The sequence below is a fragment of the Brachycentrus maculatus genome, unplaced genomic scaffold, assembly GCF_059751285.1.
Source record: "Brachycentrus maculatus isolate JH-2025_06_01 unplaced genomic scaffold, ASM5975128v1 h1tg000811l, whole genome shotgun sequence".
NCBI lineage: Eukaryota > Metazoa > Arthropoda > Insecta > Trichoptera > Brachycentridae > Brachycentrus > Brachycentrus maculatus.
The window spans coordinates 219,870-235,053 of NW_028281539.1; the positions used below are offsets into that span (position 1 = coordinate 219,870).

Here is a 15,184-nt window from a genome sequence, read left to right on the forward strand (position 1 = left end):
AAATAGACTACGGTCTTTATGTATACTTTGACTATACAATCCCCCATTAGCTACTGTTGTCTCCCATAAATTATTGCTGCACGTGTTAAAACTGTCACTTATAATTTATATAGCTACACAAGGACCGTAGTCCATTTGATCTACACATTCGTTTGATAATGACCTAACAAGGCGAAACAATTGCCACAATATTATTTTTTATGTGTTTTTGTTAGTAAAATACAACTTAGTAGACTCGAAAAAACTGTTTGATTTAAAATTAATAAACAAACAAACATTGTCCGCCTCCGTAGTGTAATGGTCAGCCCGCTCGGCTACCGTTCTGGAGGTCCCGGGTTCGATTCCCAGGGGGGGGGGGCAAATAAATACAGGTGATTTTTTCACTCTAATATTTATTTAATATCACCCTGGACTGGTACCTGAAGCGGAGGGCTGATCACCTTTCCTTCATGTGCCAACGATCAAGATAACTCTTATTTATTTATTTATTTATTTATTTATTTTATTTTCAAAATACATAGAAACATTCAATATACATATTCATGTAATATATAATAATAATAATAAAACCCTTATCCGCACCCCAATGGTGCATAGGGCACTGCTTCATATAAACGCAGTGTTATCTTGATCGTTTACACATGAAGGAAAGGTGATCAGCCCTCCGCTTCAGGTACCAGTCCATGGTAATATTGAATAAATATGACAGTGAAAAAATCACTCATATTTATTTTACCCCCCCTGGGAATCGAACCCGGGACCTCCAGAACGGTAGCCGAGCGTGCTGACCATTACACTACGGAGGCGGACCATATTTCATATATACATTTATTATACGTATTACGGCTTTTTAGACATGGCCTGTGTTGAGGCGAATACTAATATGGTAATACAAAATTTATATATTTATTTTATTTTTATTTTTTAATAATATATATTTTAAATAAAAATCTATCAGCGGAAGCTAAACTGGCAGTACACAATGGAGTTCTGGTTCCAACCCTTACGTATGGAATCGAAGCATGGAGTTGGCAAACGAAGGATGTAAGCAGACTGAATGCAGTCGAAATGCGATCCCTCAGACGAATGTGTGGCAAAACGATGTTTGATAAATGTTCGAATGATGAAATAAGGAAAGAATGTAAGGCTGAGATAAGCATTATCGATAAAATTAAGAAAGGTGTGTTGAGATGGTTTGGACATGTGGAGCGTATGAGTGAAGAAAGAACGGTTAAACAAATTTATGGAGCGAATGTAGTTTGAAAAAGAAGCAGAGGACGACCGAGGAAAACTTGGCACAATCAGGTATGTCAAATACTTGAAAGCGGCCGGGTCAGGAGTCGTAATAATCGTCGGGTATGTATGAGGAGATGCATGAATGTAGAAGAGGCAAAGAATGTTTGCAAAGACAGAGTGGTGTGGCGTTCGATTCTCTCTGCCTACCCCTGCGGAGAAGCGGCGTGGTGGTTACTTAGTTAGTTTAGTTATATATTTTTTTAATTATTGGAATATAAACATAACATACAGGAGACACAAAAATAATTTTTTGTTAAAACGTTTTTCAATATGATAATTACACCTGGACTTTAATTTAACTCTGCGTTTATATGCAGTGCCCTATGCACCACTGGGGTGCGGATAAGGGTTTGAAGAACATAAACAAAATTGGATGATTCTTTTTGCACCATCCTGTATAAAGTACATAACTATGGTCAGTATTAAATTTTCTAGTACTGATTTGATTGTACAATTGATAATCGACCGGCTTACGGTATTGTGTAATATTTTCAAAACCCAAATTAACAAATGAGAGATGTGAGTGAAGAAACTACTAGAAAGGTATGCTCGTCTGAGTTGTGTATGAACTAGTAATGTCGCTCACTCCTTTTCAAGAACGTCATAAATCAAAAAACTTGATTTTTCAGGAGAACGTTTTTGAAGTTAAAAAATAGAATACAATATATTAAAAATAAATATCAAGCCACTTACTGAACTTTTTACTGTGCAACAGATCTTTTTAGGTAAAACCTGAAGGTTTATTCTCTTCAGCCCTCTGCTTCAGGTACCAGTCCATGGTAATATTGAATAAATATAACAGTGAAAAAATCACTTATATTTATTTGACCCCCCCTGGGAATCGAACCCGGGACCTCCAGAACGGTAGCCGAGCGTGCTGACCATTACACTACGGAGGCGGACATATGCTGAGATAACAAAAATGAATCTTACATTCTATCTCATTCTCGTATTGCCTGATCTTTTATATGGACCCTTTCTTAACTTTATGAATTATTACACACACATCGCTCACTCCTTTCAAGAACGTCATAAATCAAAAATCGTCAATTTTCAGTTGTACATGTTTTCGAAATGCCCAGAAAATGTACTACATATATCCCAGCAAAAGAGGCATATTTTTAACTTAATATTTACCCGCTACAGGGCAGAAAGTGTTGTATTTGCATTTTGAAGAAAATGTATTGTTTAATAATTTTTAAATATACTTCATATTTTTCAAATGGAGAAAAATTATTCAGGTTTTACCTAAAAATATCTGTTGCACAGTAAAATGTTCAATAAGTGGCTTGATATTTATTTTAAAAACATTTTTTTATCTTTGTAAACTTTAAAAACGATCTCCTGAAAAATCAAGTTTTTTGATAATTGACGTTTGTGAAGGAGTGAGCGATGTGTGAGAAGATGTACAAGTATGTCATACATATTAAAGAAGCAAAGATTGTGTCCAAAGACAGATTGCTGTGGCATTCTATTCTCATTGCCTACCCCTGCAGAAAGTGGCGTGATGGATAGTTAGTTGGTTAGTGTTTTAAATTTGAATCATGTTTTTCCACAAAATCAATCAAAGGATTTGGACAAACTTTAAATGTTGGTAGCTCTCGGTCCATCGATGATAACATCAAAAGGCGAGATGATGTAGTTACCGCGTTACTCTTGTCTTAGAGAAATTGTCGCATGTCCTAAATTCAGCAGCGACCGGTTATAAGGTGGCTTCTTCACAACGCCATAGAACCATGACCTAAAATGCCATAATGAAACCTTAAGTTGATCAGAAAATTCAATTCAATCCAATCAGGCAATTGCGCAATGCCACCTTGAAGGTGCAAGAGGCATATAAGCCCAAAAAACCGGCGTTTTGAGTCATCGTGCATAGTTGTTTGAATCGGTTTTCTATTGTATTTTCCTTGTTTAACTGTCAGAAGATATGGAGACATGTGTATTTAAAATATATTTCTAAGAGAGACATACACAAAATATCAGCAAGATATTAACTAACAGTAAACAACGACATTTTTGTCCGCCTCCGTAGTGTAATGGTCAGCACGCTCGGCTACCGTTCTGGAGGTCCCGGGTTCGATTCCCAAGGGGGGTAAAATAAATATAAGTGATTTTTTCACTGTCATACTTATTCAATATTACCCTGGACTGGTACCTGAAGTGGAGGGCTGATCACTTTCCCTTCATGTGTAAAACGATCGAGATAACACTGCGTTTATATGACGCAGTGCCCTATGCACCATTGGGGTGCGGATAAGGGTTACATCAAACAACATCCTTATAAGACCTTTATTTTATTTATTGTTTCGGCATTAACTTTGTGGTAAGACATGTTACAATGATTAAAGAAAACATTTCGTTTTTTACCACTTGAGTTTTATTATTAATTATTTTTCGGAATTTGCGAATCACATAATAGATACTAATCACTCATTTCACTCTCATTAATTAAAATTATTACACCTTGTTCCACATAAAGGCCAAATTATGAATTATCTTGAAAATTTAGTAACCCAAAAAAACCTAAATTCTAATAATAATTTATTAAATAATATATTGTTTCAAAATTCTTCACCTTTGCTTTCCATTTTTCCTTTGTTTTCAAAATCCGTCCCTTGACTAACCCCTTCCCCTTACTTTCCCCTCTCCTTATTTATAGAACAATTTTATGTTTTATATTTTAGTTATTATACAGACCTGAATGATGGATGTTTAACTTCTGAAACATGTAGTCTATAATAAAACTCAAGTGGTAAAAAACAAGTGTTTTCTTTAATCATTATAAGACCTTTATGCAGTTGGTAAAAGAAGGATGAAAGTAGACTGAATATAAAATGTAAAAAGACACGTTTAATTTTTATCATTAGAATCCTAACTGTCCATCAAACCTCCTCCCCTAGTTTTTACCTCTACCTCCTTCCCTAAACTCCATTTTTCCTTTAGGGGAAGGAAGAAAAAGCTTACTCAAAATAACCATAGATACTGTTGCTAACTCACATATGAAGCGAGGTAGGAATCATTCGATATATCGCTCACTCCTTTCAACAACGTCATATTTCAAAAAACTTGATTTTTCAGGAGATCGTTTACAAAGATTAAAAATATAATAAAATGTATTAAAAATAAATATCAAGCCACTTATTGAACTTTTTACTGTGCAATAGATACGATCAAGATAACTCTTATTTATTTATTTATTTATTTTATTTTCATAATATATAGATACATTCAATATACATATTCATTTCATATATTATAATAATAATAAACCCTTATCCGCACCCCAATGGTGCATAGGGCACTGTGTCATATAAACGCAGTGTTATCTTGATCGTTTACACATGAAGGAAAGGTGATCAGCCCTCCGCCTCAGGTACCAGTCCATGGTAATATTGAATAAATATTACAGTGAAAAAATCACTTATATTTATTTTACCCCCCTTGGGAATCGAACCTGGGACCTCCAGAACGGTAGCCGAGCGTGCTGACCTTTACTGTGTGCTGATTAGGAGAGTGTAAATATTATTATGTCAAAATATGAAAATAATATCATGGGCGTAATAGATAAAAATGTAAAAAAGGCCGAAATCTACATTCAAGTCAAAACGGCATCAATGCGGCGCAGTGCTCTATGCACCATTTAGTAATTATAAGGAAAAAATGAGAAAAATATGTTTGTTTGAAAATATATGTAAAAGACGTTGAAGATCATTTTAAACCAAACGAGTTATAGGAGCATCCGACTGTCTGACTTTTTTTTGCGTTTGGCCAGTAATAAAAACTGGTCATTCGACATTTCAAATTCGATTCGTTTGCCTCTGAGGAAGAAGTGTTGTCAACAAGAGTACACTAAAGCGTAAAGTAGCCAGTGACTGGCCTCTGACATCATCACAAAATTTTATTTTATCTTTTTAACAGATTTTTCTAGAGAATTTTAATAATTTAGATTTATTTGCTGAAAACATTAAAAAATTATATAGCAACGCTCACGGAGCAAGCATAGGTCCACTCCCATCGGGAGCCCAAAAGCTACTGCCGCTGTGCTTAGAGAACATTGAGCTTTGAGCTCCTCATGATTGCACGGTGCAAGTATGCAAGAGTGAGATGCGAATATAGTGTCGCGGTTCCTGCGCGGTTTATACGCGATTTTTCCGATATTCACAAATGTAACAGCATGGACGAACGCGTCGCGAGCGCGATGACACTTTGTGATCAGCCTACGCATGCACTTGATGACGTCCCTATTAAACAGGACACTTTAGTCCCCTTTTGTCAGGAGGCTGGTTGGTCTGAAGCGAGTATTAAATAATATATTTTTATATTTTTTTATTTAAAAACAACAATACGGCAGTCAATACTCATGTGCTTCCAAACAGCTCTGTTAAGTTATGTTACACCCGACTCTCACGAAATACCAAATTAGACTATGTTAAAAACCCTCTTGCTTTAGGGTAGAGAATCATAAAATGCTGTACCGATTTATGGTCATGGTCACGCATACTAAAGCCGGACAACATATTGCAAGCAAATGACGAGTCTCTCGACTTGAAACTCGACTGCGAATGAGAAATGGCAGGGCCATTACACAAAATACCTCCGATGTACCCTATAAATTCTGATTATTATTAATATTATTTTTTTATATCAATGCGTAAATATGTTATGGGGGAAAACCTCAAATCTTAGCCTAGTATTTTTTATACAATTATATAGGCTCTTTGCGGTGGTATGGACATGCGGAGCGAATGGATAGCGAGAGAATGACTAAGAAAATATATGTGGCGAATGTGAGAGGGAAAACAGAACGTGGACGACCGAAAAAGACTTGGCACGATCAGATCAATCAGAACCTAAAATCTGGCGGTGTCAAAAGTCTGCGTAATCGGAGGGCATGTATGACTAGATGTATGGATGTGAAGGAGGCGAGGAGTGTATGTCAGGACAGAAGAGTGTGGCGTTCCATCCTCTCTGCCTACCCCTGCGGGGTAACGGCGTGATGGTAGTAGTAGTAGTAGTAGTTTATAGGTATTATGGTTATTAGAAGCAAGGGAGTGTTAAATAAATGCTGCAGAGAACTCAAAGATAAAGTGACATGAGATTTATAAAATATGCATATGTGGTACAAAACTGGTTTAAATTGTTGACATAAAATTGTGAATAAATTAACGAAAGACTTGCATCCAGTCACTGTTCATTTCACCCTTTGCATAAATATTCATAATTAAAAAACGTCTCTCATCCTTATGTCGTTATACGTGTGTAGTATTAAATATATTACATATTACTGTCGCTAAAAAGCCTATAAACACCTAAGTCAATTTATGACATTTTTTTGCCAGGGTTTTGCCCGAACTGTGAATAATATACACCTTTAAAAACATTGTACATGCTTGTATGAAGATTTAAAAAAAAAAAAATATATATATATATATATATATATATATATATATATATATATATATATATATATATATATATATATATATATATATATATATACATATATATATATATATATATATATATATATTTGTTATTTGTTCGCCTCCGTAGTGTAATGGTCAGCACACTCGGCTACCGTTCTGGAGGTCCCGGGTTCGATTCCCAAGGGGGGTAAAATAAATATAAGTGATTTTTTCACTGTAATATTTATTTAATATTACCATGGACTGGTACCTGAAGCGGAGGGCTGATCACCCTTCCTTCGTGTGTAAACGATCAAGATAACACTGCGTTTATATGACACAGTGCCCTATGTACCATTGGGGTGCGGATAAGGGTTTTATTATTATTATATATATATATATATATATATATATATATATATATATATATATATATATATATATATATATATATATATATATATATATATATATATATATATATATATATAATGTAACTTGTTTTAAAATCATTATAAATATTCTATTTTAACTTAATTTCAATGTCTAACGGTTTCTAAGCTAACCGTTTCTTTATCAAGACTGATTAATACTAAAACACTATCTATTTTACAATTCTCAAAATATTTTGACGGCTAGGCAAAGGAGCTTGGGTAGATCTCAAGTGGTTTTTTTTTTGTATTGATTAGCAGTCACAGTACCAGTCCAGTGTAATATTGAATAAATATTAGAGTGAAAAAATCACCTATATTTATTAAACCCCCCTGGGAATCGAACCCGGGACCTCCAGAACGGTAGCCGAGCATGCCGACCATTACGCTACGGAGGCGGACATAAAATAAACTCAAGTGGTAATAATAACAAGTGTTTTCTTTAATAATAAAACCCTGTTATTACTAAGGCTTCCATAATCTTTTATATATCGCTCACTCCTTTCAAGAACGTCATAAATCAAAAATCGTAAATTTTTAGTTGTGTATGTTTTTGGAATGCCCAGAAAATTTACTATATCCCAGCAAAAGCGGCATATTTTTGACTTAATATTTACCCGCTACAGGGCAGAAAGTGTTGTTTTTGCATTTTGAAGAAAAATTATTGTTTAATTATTTATTTTAAATATACTAAATATTTTCCAAATGGAGAAAAAAACCTTCAGGTTTTACCTAAAAAAATATGTTGCACAGTAAAAAGTTCAATAAGTGGCTTGTTATTTATTTTCAATACATTGTAATATATTTTCAAACTTTAAAACCGTTCTCCTGAAAAATCAAGCTTTTTGATTTAAGACGTTCTTGAAAGGAGTGAGAAATGTGTTTTATTTTGTTAAAATTTTCAGTTTTTTTAATTGAAAATAAACACGTTTTTTTCGTACGACCGCGCTGATTAGGTTGACTTTTAGTTTACGCCATTAAGCATTGGTACATAATTATATTGATGTTTCAAGGTTAAGAAGGATTTCAATATTTCCTCAACACGTTAACACACTCAAAAGTTTACATTTTTGTGACATTCCCCGGCTGCGCGGTGGCTCAAAAACAGTAGGCACATTGTAGAAGAGGAATTTAAGAAAAAAATATATATAACAATTTGGGTGAATCCTTGTTCCTATGTCTGGGTCTCTCCACTTCGGGGTTATTTTTAATTTTTGACATCTCAATTTAGGTGAAAAAAATATGACATTTACAGATCTCTCGGGCGTTTGTATATATGTAATAAAATAACTAGGTACCTACCTATACATTTTATTAATTACTTACAAATAGTACCTACATAAAACAGTTGTACCACCAGATGTCGCATGCGTCGCACTGAATAAAACAAAAGACATCAGATAGAAAAAATAGAATATTCTGAACTGTCAGAATCAGATAGATAGAAAAATATAATAAAGATAAATTAAGAATAAACTTTAATTACAAAGCAACACATTGTTTATTTTATTATTATACACCCACTTTACATATTATTTACACCCAATTTGCGAAGGAAAATATTACCACGTTATATATATTTATATGAAACTGTCTATTTTTATGTAAATATATACAAACACATATTTTGAACGAAATGTTAGCGGTATTTAAAAAAAATAGTTTAATATAATGAAAACACAACTTTATGATTGCACTAAATAGGTATATTTATTTTTGTGACGGCTGTTTCGCCTTGTGAGGGCGTTGTCGAACTGTTTAGGTAGTTAGGGGATGATATCCCCTAACTACCTAAGACAGTTCGATAATGCCCTCACAAAGCGAAACAGCTGTCGCTGAAATAACGCAATCAGTACCATCATAAATGGTGATTGCGTTAATATTGACTTTAACTGAGTGTGGTCAAACTTAAAAAAAGATAACACATCTTGTGCTTCCTTTTTTCTTTCTTTTTATTTGACCAAACTGAGCCATAGCATATTTTTTTTATCTCACCAATAGATGACTTTAGTGAAGTTCTAGTGATTCAAGAACAACTTTTCAAAATTGGTTCATATAAATAGAACTTCCAAGAATTTGAGTAGTGTGGTTGTCAATAATGGGCAGAATTGGTGAATGTCACACGTGTGTAAACTGATCACTTAAACCAGCCTATAACGGTCGTCCCCGTAAACGCCCAGACTTCCATATTCTTCTTCATCTTTGATGAGATGTCAAAAAATAATATGAAAATAACTCCTGTAATTGGAGATAATCCAGATTTTGTGTACAAGTATTTGGACACACTTAAAATGTTGTGAAACCATAAGCAATGCGAGATTTAGTGTAGCTTGTTTAAAAATTAAAAATGTAACAACTCTGACACAGTTTTGGCCCACCGCGTACAGTTTTTAAGTTATGCGCTGGTATGGAAATCAACGTGGCATAAAACAGCAACCTTCTCTGTTTTATTAGCGATATTTATTGTTGAATTCGTTTGGATTCTAACATTGAAATAATAAATGTGACGAAATGAGAAGATGTATAATTTTAAATCATGTTTGTGCCCATCTATGGTCCACGAAAGATTTGTCATTCTGTTGTTTTGAAGTGAACACGTTTAAGTTTATCACGTGATGGGCAAATGATCGATTATGTCTCTCGATAATCAAGTATATCACTCGATTGTTTCTATCATCGATCATAAAGTATAAAACAATAATTAATAATATACTCTTTCAAAATACGTCACCATTATTATCTATGTTTCCTTTTACAAAAAATGTTGTTCCTTAACCCCCCTCCCTATATTTATTAACCTATATATACACCTTAATATATTTTTATTCGTTAGTTTCAATTTGTACCAGAAGATGAAAACAATTGTCGTTTTCGAAACTAGTCGTAAATAAAATAAAACTCGATTAAGTGGATTATTCAAGTGTTTAATTTTAATAAAATTATCATTAAGTATATCACTCGATTGTGTCTATCATTGACAGTCAAATATATCACTCGATTGTGTCTATCATCGAAAGTCAAGTATATCTCTCGATTGTGTCTATCGTCGACAATCAAGTATATCCCTCGATTGTGTCTATAGACAATCAAGTATATCGCTCAATTGTTTCTATCGACGATCAAGTATATAACTTTATTGTTTTTATCGACAATTAAGTGTATCACTCAATTGTTTCTATCAACAATCAGTATATAACTTAATTGTTTCTATCGACTGTCAAGTATATCACTCGATTGTTTCTATCGACAATCAATTTTATTACTCGATTGGTTCTATCAACAATCAAGTAAATAACTTTATTGTTTCTATCGACTGTCAAGTATATCAATCGATTATTTCTATCGACTATCACGTATGTCACTCGATTGTTTGTATCGACTGTCAAGTATATCACTCGATGATTTCTATAGACAGTCAAGTATATAACTTTATTGTTTCTATCGACTGTCAAGTATATCACTCGATTATTTCTATCGACTATCAAGTATGTCACTTGATTGTTTCTATCGACTGTCAAATATATCACTCGATGATTTCTATAGAAAATCAAGTATATTACTTAATTGTTTTTATCGACTATCAAGTATATCACTCGATTATTTCTATCGACAATCAAGTAAATCACTCGATTGTTTCTATCGAAAATCAAGTATTTATTTAATTGTTTCTATTGACTATCAAGTATATCACTCGATTATTTCTATCGACAATGATGTATATTACTTAATTGTTTCTATCGACTGTCAAGTATATAACTTATATATATATATATATATATATATATATATATATATATATATATATATATATATATATATATATATATATATATATATATATATATATATATATATATATATATATATATATATAATAATATGTCAATCATGGGTAGAATTGGTAAATGTTACACGTGTGTAAAGTGATCACTTAAACCAGTCTATGACGGTCGTCAGCCCCGTAAATGCCCAGACTTCCATATTCTTCTTCATCTTTGATAAGAAGTCAAAAAAATATATAAATTATCATTTTAATAAAATAATAATCATAATGGTTCTACGTATTTTTACGATTTATGCGCTCTTAAACATTCTATGGTGACAAATATAGTAAACCAGAATAGAATCATGGTTTATTCATGGGTAAATTGACGTCATCTCGAACCGACTAGAAGAAAAGTAATGAAACATAAGGAAAATGACCATTTCTTACTCAAAATACTATTAAAAAATACACATTTATGTGCGGAAGCGAAACGTGGCTGGCACAGGAAGGATGAAATGAACGCCGTTGTAATGCGCTCCCTCAGACGAATGTGTGGAAAATCATTGAATATACAATAAACTCAATACAGTAATATGACAACATTTTGAATGAGCTCAAATCCTTGTTCACAAATTTTGTATTTATATTAATACATTTTTTGTACATATCAACTCACATTTTGTGAGAAAAATTATATAAAATCATTATTTTCAATCCCTATTTTGTTTGCGTGTAAAACACAGAATTTTATTTGGATTCCCACCAGTCTGATGATGTTACGAACAACGAAACCCGTTCACTTGTCAAATGAAATATATGTAAAAATATGTATTATAGAAAGTATATGGTATATATTTAATAACATTTATTAATTTTGCCATAAAAAATATTTAAAATCATGGTTTTAAACCCTTTTATTGTTTGCGTATACAACACATAATTTTATCTAACCTCCCACCAGTCTGATGATGTCGGTAACGACGAAACCCGCTCACTTTACAATAAAATACACGTGGAAAAAATATCATATAAAATAAACTTATACTTATGTTTATCAACTCACATTTCGTCAGAAAAATTATATAAAATCATGGTTTTCAATCCCTGCCTTGTATGTATATATAACGTAATTCCATCAGTCTGATGATGTCACTAACGACGAAAACCACTCATTTTTCAAATGAAATACTTTAAAAAAATATATATATAAACTCACATTTTGTCAGAAAAAATATATAAAATCATGGTTTTCAACCCCTGCCTTGTATGTGTACATAAAATTATAGAATTCCGTTAGTCTGTTGATGTTGGTACCAAAGAAAACCGGTCATTTATCAAATAAAATACGTGTAAAAAAATATTACCAATTTTCATCACATAATTATTATTTTTTTGAAAAAAAAACTATATTTGTGTTTTTATCATTTCCACAAATATTTTTATTTCATACTATTTTTGTGAGCCTAAGCGACTCATTTTTATAAATAGGCATCAAATTGTGGTAGAGTGGGTTCGAACCGAGATACTCTGACTCAAGAGTCCGCTACACTAATGGTTTTCATCCCCTATCTTGTTTGCGTATATAACACAGAAGTTTCTCTAGCCTCCCACCAGTCTGACGATGTTGGTAACGATGAAACCCGATCACTTTACAATAAAATACGTATAAAAAAATATTATAGAAAATAAACAGTAAATATAAGTATCTATCTACTCAGATATATTAATTTTGATAAAAAAAAATAAAAAAATTGTGGTTTTCAATCCCTGCCTTGTTGCCATAATAGAATTCCGTCAATTCGATGATCTCGGTAACGACAAAACCCGATCACATGTCAAATAAAATACATGTGTAAAAAAATATTTAAGGAAATGTACCTATTAACTTTCATTATATCGCTCACTCCTTTCAAGAACGTCATAAATCAAAAATCGTCAATTTTCAGTTGTGCATGTTTTCGGAATGCTTAGAAAATGTACTATATCCCAGCAAAAGCGCCATATTTTTAACTTAATATTTACCCACTACAGAGCAGAAAGTGTTGTTTTTGCATTTTGAAGAAAAGGTTTTATTATTTTTTAAAATTAACTAAATATTTTTCAAATGGAGAAAAAACCTTCAGGTTTTACCTAAAAAGATCTGTTGCACAGTAAAAAGTTCAATAAGTGGCTTGATATTTATTTTTAATACATTGTATTATATTTTTAAACTTTAAAAACGTTCTCCTGAAAAATCAAGCTTTTTGATTTATGACGTTCTTGAAAGGAGTGAGCGATATATCATGGTTTTTAACCCCTATATAGTTTGCGTATAAAACACAGAAGCTTTTCTAGCCTTCCACCAGTCTGACGATGTTGTTAACGACGAAACCTGTTCACTTAATAATAAAATACTTAAAAACAAAATATGTAAAATTTCAACTCACATTTTAGCGCACACCAATGCAAATTTCCCACAAATCACCGACACACTCACAAAAAAGACGCCTCAAAAGATCACCGTGCACAAATATCACTGTTTTTTTTTTCTCTCAGTCAATTTCGTTCGAACTGTCAGATTGTTTTGTCGTTATTCTTTCGTCTTTCTCTCTTCTATCTCTGAACTTTCGTCTGGAGTGGTCCGCGCGGCGGTTCGTCTCGCTGTGAGCGCGCGCTGGCCGACGCCGCCTTATATAGCGTCTGGGGACAGAGCCTGCGCCCTTGAGCAGCCATAGCTGTTTGGTATCATCTCGGGCGATTTTTCCGAAATGCGTGTTTGTGAATTCGACCCGCGAGGAGTGTAGGCCACCCGGCTTTCCAATCGCCTCTAAATAACTGACTAACCAACGCGACACCCATTTCCCGCTGAGTTTTCATAATTATTAGGCAATTTTTGAAAAATTAGTACCTACTTCGAATGATATTATGAATACGCTTTGTTGAGTTAGCTTGTATTTGATTGCTTATGAACAATTTACATTTACTTGGCAAAAAAAAAAAAACTAAACTAAAAAAGAAAGAAGGGAGCTTTTAGTTAACGTTCATTGCGGTATCCTCATGTTTCATTAAGAGCTTAGAATAAGCTCGTAGAATAATTAATACGGTAATAATATGTGTGGTGCGTTTCCATGTGAACGTGGCCTAGTGTCTGATGTGTTTTTCTCACACAAATGCTGACAGGACATGGAGCCTTTAGAGTCTATTCAAACCGTTTCGGCCTTCGTCCTGATCCATGCTGCCCATGTGATGGCACCACTGCTCAGTCTGTGGAACACGTACTGAGATCTTGCCCAATGTTTGAGCGAAACAGGTGGATTCTCCAAATGGAGTGTGATGCTCACAACATCGACTCCCTGAACCCGCAGGAGATGCTAAGAAGCGGAGTCGTCACTAAGTTGTACTTGGACTGGCTGGAAAGTATAGTTGTGAAGATAAAAAACTACAATGAAGGAGGATAAACGTCCGAGCTGGATAATACTTACGGAGCTCAATGCAGTGGAGTGAAGCGGCTGAACGCTGCTCTAACCTCCTATTCTTCTCTCCCAAATAATGCATACCCGAAAGCACTAAAGCAAAAGGGCAAGAATCCCGTACCCGTAACATGACCTTGCATATATAAGCAGGGTGCAAAAAAAATGTGGGAAGGAAAAAAAAAGTCTGATGTCCTAATGGCATATGATAACTAGGGTAGATTTTTGAAAACCATTAATAGCTCGAGCTCATGTGATATTGGTTGTAGGTTCTGTATCGAGATGAGATACTCATAACCTATGTCAAAGAAGCTTACAGAGGAGTATTCCCGAGTCGTGGCTAATCTAATGTTATTGGTATTGAATTGAATTGAATTGAATTGAATTAACTAACTAACTACTAATCCTTTTTACGCGGTTAATGCAATGAGCAAATGCTGAGAAGTTCTTGATTGGTCCACACTAGATTATCCCTCCTGTTTCCAACACAGATTTAAACAAAAACACATATATTTAGTTAGAACACACAATAATCCACTTAATGATCTATAAACCTTGTACATAATAAACAAGGTAAATAATAAATGTAATTCCCGTCTTTATAAACCATTATCTTCACAAAAAACACATTCTCTTCACATAGCTTCATCCTCTTAGAGACTCTTGATCTTTCCAACTATACCTATCTCAACTCCACGCACTGGTACCGTCCAGTACCGTACAGTAGCGTACAGTCCAGGGTCGTATCAAATAAATTCTATCAAATAAAGACTCTAACAGCATGGAGTCGTAGATATGGAAAACAACAGTAGAAATTATGAAGAAAATTTGTTCACT

At 33.5% G+C, this 15,184-nt stretch overlaps 1 protein-coding gene across 2 annotated transcripts in view; it reads right to left on the reverse strand.

The window, feature by feature from the left end:
* The window catches only part of LOC148300158 (uncharacterized), a 68,224-nt gene extending 54,681 nt beyond the window's left edge, over positions 1-13,543 (reverse strand). The window contains exon 1 of one of the 2 annotated variants that reach the window (XM_088275176.1): positions 13,325-13,543. The gene's annotated coding sequence lies outside the window, so the exon portion shown is untranslated. The remainder of the gene's footprint in view (positions 1-13,324) is intronic. The other variant, XM_088275177.1, reaches the window with a different exon arrangement.
* Between the last annotated feature and the right edge of the window lie 1,641 nt (positions 13,544-15,184).